General features: G+C 43.8%; 1 long non-coding RNA gene across 1 annotated transcript; it reads right to left on the reverse strand.

The window, feature by feature from the left end:
* Positions 1-2941: 2941 nt before the first annotated feature.
* LOC112939039 (uncharacterized) lies at positions 2942-5786 on the reverse strand. Its single transcript, XR_003242426.2, has 3 exons — positions 5346-5786; positions 4128-4214; positions 2942-3219 (listed from the first exon to the last, which is right to left on the reverse strand). It is a non-coding gene; the product is annotated as an uncharacterized lncRNA (long non-coding RNA).
* Positions 5787-6000: the final 214 nt, after the last annotated feature.

The raw sequence follows: 6000 nt of genomic DNA on the forward strand, positions 1-6000 counted from the left end.
CGTTTAAAGCTACTGTTTCTATTCAACTATTGCATTTATTTTCGAATGTCATTGGGTGGAATTAACCTATTGTTTGTTATAGCCCTTTTTCTTCTTGATCACTTTATTCCTTGATACCTTGGGTTATTACAACTTGACTAGTTGGGCTATATATATATTGGTTCCACTAGATATTAGATATGATTGCTTAGCCATGCTTAGAAACATTAGCACACTATTGGGATAACTTAAGGTTCACTATTAATTAATGATGGCTCAATGATAGTTCACGACGGTCAATCATGATTGGTTAATTAATTACTTGCCAACTAAAACCTGATAATGGTGGGTTGTGAGCACATGGTTTTGAGAGTCGTGCTCATGACAATTAAGGACCGGTTCACGAGTTTCGGTTGTGAAACATTAATCGTGCCAACCACAAGCCAGCGTGGGCAACGGCTTTACCTTTTGTATAGCATGGTTTATTGCGGAGTACCAGACTGAGAAGTGGCGGAGATAAGCCCACGGGGGTCGCTGGGGAGTCCATGCCTTGTTTATAAGGGGGTGATTATGATCCAGGAATGGTGCGCTACGGTGGATTGTGTTATGCAAGGGGTATTGTCACAGCTCCTTTCCGAGGTACCGTGGTGGTATTGAGGCACATGGTGACATGATGTGGGGCTGTGTCTTGTGGGTACAGTGGTACACCTCTGATCAGAGTAAAACTATTCGAATAGTCGTGCCCGCGGTTATGGGCGGGTCTAACAATGTCTTTCGTGATTAGTCTCACACCTCTCATCACAATAAAAGATGCTATAACTGGTAATAATTTGATTAGCTCCTGGTTTGGAATGGTATATTCCTGGTTTGGAGATAGAACTGTGCAGCCGGGATGGTTGTTCAGAATGGTTGGGCCTATACAACAGGGTATGTTGTATAGCGTTGGATTAATATTGTTTAATTATTACTTAACTGTTTTATTAAATTCTCAAATGTTTGCTAAATGCTGTTTTTGCAAATGAAACCCTACTATGCCATCCTTTGGTATCCTTGTTCACTTGCATATTTGCTGCGTGGCTTGCTGAGTATGTCATATACTCACCTTGCAATCATTCATCAGAGGAAGAGTTCTACAATGATGCTGATGGTGTGGAGGATTAGGTGTAGCCCTGGTCAAGCTGCCTGTGGAGTGGAGCCGTCTGCGCCGTTTATCTTATTTTCCGCTGCTTAGATCTTTATTGATTGAGAGGAACTATCTACCTCTGTAATGACATTTTATTCGCTTATTAATTAGGGTAATAATTGTACTCAATTATCAATTTGTTATTGTGTGCCTCGGCTGATTCCTGGACGAGGGTTCACACACATGTAAGCGTTTGGAATTTTGGATAGAAATTCCGGGCGTGACAATTAGGCAAGCTCATGGTTCAGCCGAACCCCCATCTCAGCCGTTCAGGCTGGGGTTTGACGTGGACACTCTGGATGAACTCCTGATGGTAGTTGCGGGGCATTTCCAAAAATTCGCATGCTCTACAACCGTAATACCTGCCTATCTAAGGAGCTCTCATCCTCACATCTCAACACACTCAAGCAAGAAGCTTTGGATCTCTCTCTCAAGTTTAGTTTAGTGCTCTAGTGCTAAGTGGAGTAGAATAGGATAGTTCTCTTAGTCCTCGAGTCTTTAGGAGATTTAGGTTATGGCACTAGTAGCTTTTCTCTCTTTTCTTGTAAGGCTACTTGAATTAATAGAATATTCTTCTTTATATATCTTCGGTAATTTATTTTATCCGAGTATCGACTTGACTTTATATTTGTCTCAATATAGTTGTGTAACTAGCTTGCCAGAGAGGTGCAGTGGCATGGGTTTAATGTTCATGCAAATGATTGCTCTATATTATTCCCGAGGGTATATAGCAGTATTTAATAATGTAGGCATGGTGCTTAGATTATTAGATAGGAATAAGTCCACTTTCACTTCCTTAAAAGTGACCCAAATCTAATCCGTGACCCTCAACTATAAAATCGGATAGGACGACTCCCCGAACTATTCAAACCAGTGCAATTTAACTCCCTTAGCGGTTTTGGAGGGCGGTTTTGCTGACGTGGCGCTGACGGGGCATTGTTGACTTGGTCTTCATCCCATGTGGCGCTTATATGGCATTAGAATTTTAAAAAATATCTATGGGACCCATCTGTAATTGACACACAAAAAATATTGTGGGACCCACTGACATGTTGGCCCACATGCCATCCTCTCTATCTCTCTTCTTCCTCCTCCCTCTCTCTCCCTCCTTTCTCTCTCCCCATTTATCTTCCCCTTGTCTCTCGTGACGCAGTGGGCGGGTAGGGGCACCGTCACGCCATCGCATCGATCTAGAAATGGTCGGCGGGGAGGGGCGCTGCCGTCATCGCTGGAGGTGTTGAGGTAGGGAGGTGGCATCGGAGGTGTCTCGCGACACGATCGACGGGAAGGGGCGCCGGCGGTGTCGATCTAGACTTTTGGAGCCGGTTGGCTTGGAGGGGCGTCGGCGGCAAGCACCATCGAGGTCGAGGGTGGGGACATCATGGACCCCCGCGGCAGCGGCGGTGGCGGATGTGGGACGTCGACGGTGGAGACACTCCATGAGCGGGAGAGGAACTTGAGCGGGTTGAGCGGCGACTCTGGCAACGTGTGGCGACCCTAGTGGCCCAGGTGGGGAGGGGGAAGTGGAGGAGTGCAGAGTAGTAGAGGCGGTAATGGGTGATGGTGACCGGGGACACCAAGCGGTGGTGTGCCGACGATGGGCGCAGAGTTTGCCTCCGCCTCTTCTTCCTGTCCACACCGGATATGCATCCATCCACATGCTCAAGGATCGCAAACACAGGGAACTATAGTGACAATTGTGGGGGCACCCAATTTAGGCTTGGTGCCCCAAAAATCCACTCGTGATCGTCCAGGATTTCGATCACGCACAGATTGATATACAGAACGGCTTTCGATTATTTACACAGGTTTGTTCATACAAGCTAATTATACAACTGTTAAAGGGTGAAAAGATCCAAATTAATATATCCTTATTTGAAATACAAGAAAATCCAAAGTACTACACTCCTAAACTCTTCAACTACTAAAACTACAACTAATAAACTCCAAAGAATTCCAAAGGACTCCACAGGCAAAAGCTCGAGTGTAGATTAGCCTAGATAAACTCATCGTTGTCGTAGACCTTGCTTCCTTCTGATCTTGTTAGCATGTTTCCTCTATATGTCAAATTATGCAAGGGTTAGTACTTGTGTACTCAGCAAGACATATTATAAATAATTAAAGGTGAAGAGATATGAATAAATACAATAATGATAAAGTAAGGGAATAATAAAAACCATAAATCTTCTTTATCCTTAACATTTTAATTTTAAAACTACTTATACTTCAGGAGTAGGAATCACCCTGATGACACAACTCCAGAACCGGGAGTACGGCACATTCGAATGATTTAATTCACCTCTGCAGAGACTGTCCAGCTTTACCCGCACGATGCCCACAGCTAGCTAGGCTGAGAACAACAGAGCCGTTTGAAGGTCCCACTTACTACTAGTTACTGCACAATGGGGTCTTGGTTCATCATAGTGGTCGAACTCTTGCCATGCCTAGGGCAAGGTATCTATATCGTCACACTTTCATGAATCCCACTGTTGTGAAACACTGCCGCCCAAACTCCTTACGCAAGTTCACCCCAACCGTTCATAGAGCCACCCAACAGTCTTTCATATAGTGGGACAATGTACTAGGCTAAGTCCAATTACTTGGTCGTGTGGATGGACGCAACTATGTCATTTCCCATGGTATAAGGGGGTAATTATAATCCGGTTAAACCACCCAAAACTTTCCAAACTCCCCACACCATCTTCATAATTCAACAACATTCATAATCACAATATTCACAATCTCAATTCATAAATGCCCACTTTAATCGGATTCTTAAGTTTGTAAAGAGGTTTGAATAATAAACCATATAAAATGATCTCGAATGTATCTTTCAATAATATCATGCTTAAAAGCATTTAACATCTATCCACGAGATGTTAAAAGAGCAAACATCATGCATCAAATTTAAATATGAAGATTATATCAAGGTTTCTATATGATCAAAATTTTAATTATGTCTTGCCTTGTGCCTTAAGATTTTCCGCTGCTTCAGCGTAGCCATCTGGGTCCATGTCAACTCCTTGGATGCCGCTAGAATTTGTTGTACTGTCTAACGTACGAATATGAAAAAGATGGCAAATAAAGCCTATAAGAAAATTGTTACAAAGAAACGATAAAATCAAGGAATAAAATCGGAGCGAGGCGAGAGGAGAAAGGAATGGTTCAAAATAGATTTTAGTTTGGAAAACAAAAGAGAGGTTTTGGTTTCTAAAGGATAGAATTGAGGGAAAGGATAAAATGGATAGGTGGGGTTGATTTGGTGGATTTGGTTTTCTAGTCGGTGCTAAGGTAGGGTAGCACGACGGCTAGATATTTGGAGTTGGTTAGCCGATGCTAAAGCATAACGGCTAATTATCTGGGTTGGTTAGCCGATGCTAAGGTTGGGTAGCATGCCGGCTAAATATCGGCTCGTCTAGTCGATGCTACAGTCAAGCAGCACAACGACTAGTGAGTTGAGAAAATTTGTGTAAGTTTGCAAGATGGAAAGTGTTACTCCATTGCCATGAGTGGCAGCAGAGCGGCTAGGATCGCACAGAGCTTGAAAGCTAGTGTGCGGTATGCTGTGGAGGTCGAGGGAGTAGTGAAGCTCCGACCACTGTACGCATCGAGGCGTGGGGTGCGAAGAGCAACACTTCGACCTTAGGATTAGGTTATGCGAGGTTTTACGACCAACGGTTTGACGTCGGGGTTTAAGACCACACGAACGTCTCCATATATAGAAGGCGTAAAGTTTCCACGACGGCTTTTTGGTGGCTAAGGATTGTAAAAGAATGGTTTAAAGAAATTTAAATTCAAAAGGGTTTTTAAATAGATTAAAATTTGAAATGGTATTTTAAAATAAAGAAAAGGGCATTTAAAGAAATTAAAGAATAATTAAATTTTAAAAAGGTTTTTAAATGATAAATTTAAAATTAAAGGGATATAGAGTAAATCAAATAAATTTAAAATAATTTTTAAACGTTAATTAAAATAATTTAACATTAGAAAGTAAATAAATAAATAAGAAAAAGCTATTTAAATAAAGAAATTTAAATAAAATTTTAAAAATAGAAAATTTGGTATCAAAAGAGAGGGTCTGAAATTAGATGAATTTAGGTCAAAGTATTTTTGGAATTGGATCAATGGTTGGAGAGATATGGATGCTCAAAGATTGGAATTGGATAAAAGAAAATGGAATTACTTTATAAAAGGTGGGGCCCGCTTGTCATATGTTTCTTCTACCTCTTCTTCTTTTCTTCTGTCTGGCAGCCGAGAGGAAACAAAGGGGAGGGCAAGCGAGGTGCCGGCTCTCCGGTGGCCGGGAGGTAGAAACGCCGGTGGGAGATGGTGTTCCCGAGCAACGCGCACCCGGGGAAAGTGGTGGAAGGCGGAGGGAGAGAGGGAGATGGCCGGAACGGCCGTAGCAAGAGCTCAGACCGGCCGATAAGAGAAGGTGGTGGTGGCGGTTTAACTCAAGGTGGAGGGAGAGGGGAAAGGGGAAAAATGGAATCACCTCGACGAGGCGGAGTTGGCGGCGCGAGGGTTTGTCTTGCGAACCTCCGGTGAGGGAGATCGGCCGGTGGTACTAATGGTCGGACATGGGAGAGAAAGAGAGAGAGAGCTTGAGGAGGTCGGTTTGTGTGAGGAGGAAGAGGGGACCTCGTCGTCCTTTTATAGGCGGCGAGAGGCGGTGGCGTAAGGCGGTTGCGGAGGAGGAAGATAAGGAGAACTCGGTGGCGGCGGCGTGGAGAAGTGGAGCACGGCGCCAGCTCTGTTCGTTGATTGGTTGGTGATGGCGGTTCGATTCGGCGGCTGACGTCGGCGGCATGACGTCGCAGCTGACGTTGGTGACGGAT

Source organism: Oryza sativa, chromosome 1 (assembly GCF_034140825.1).
Source record: "Oryza sativa Japonica Group chromosome 1, ASM3414082v1".
NCBI classification, from domain to species: domain Eukaryota; kingdom Viridiplantae; phylum Streptophyta; class Magnoliopsida; order Poales; family Poaceae; genus Oryza; species Oryza sativa.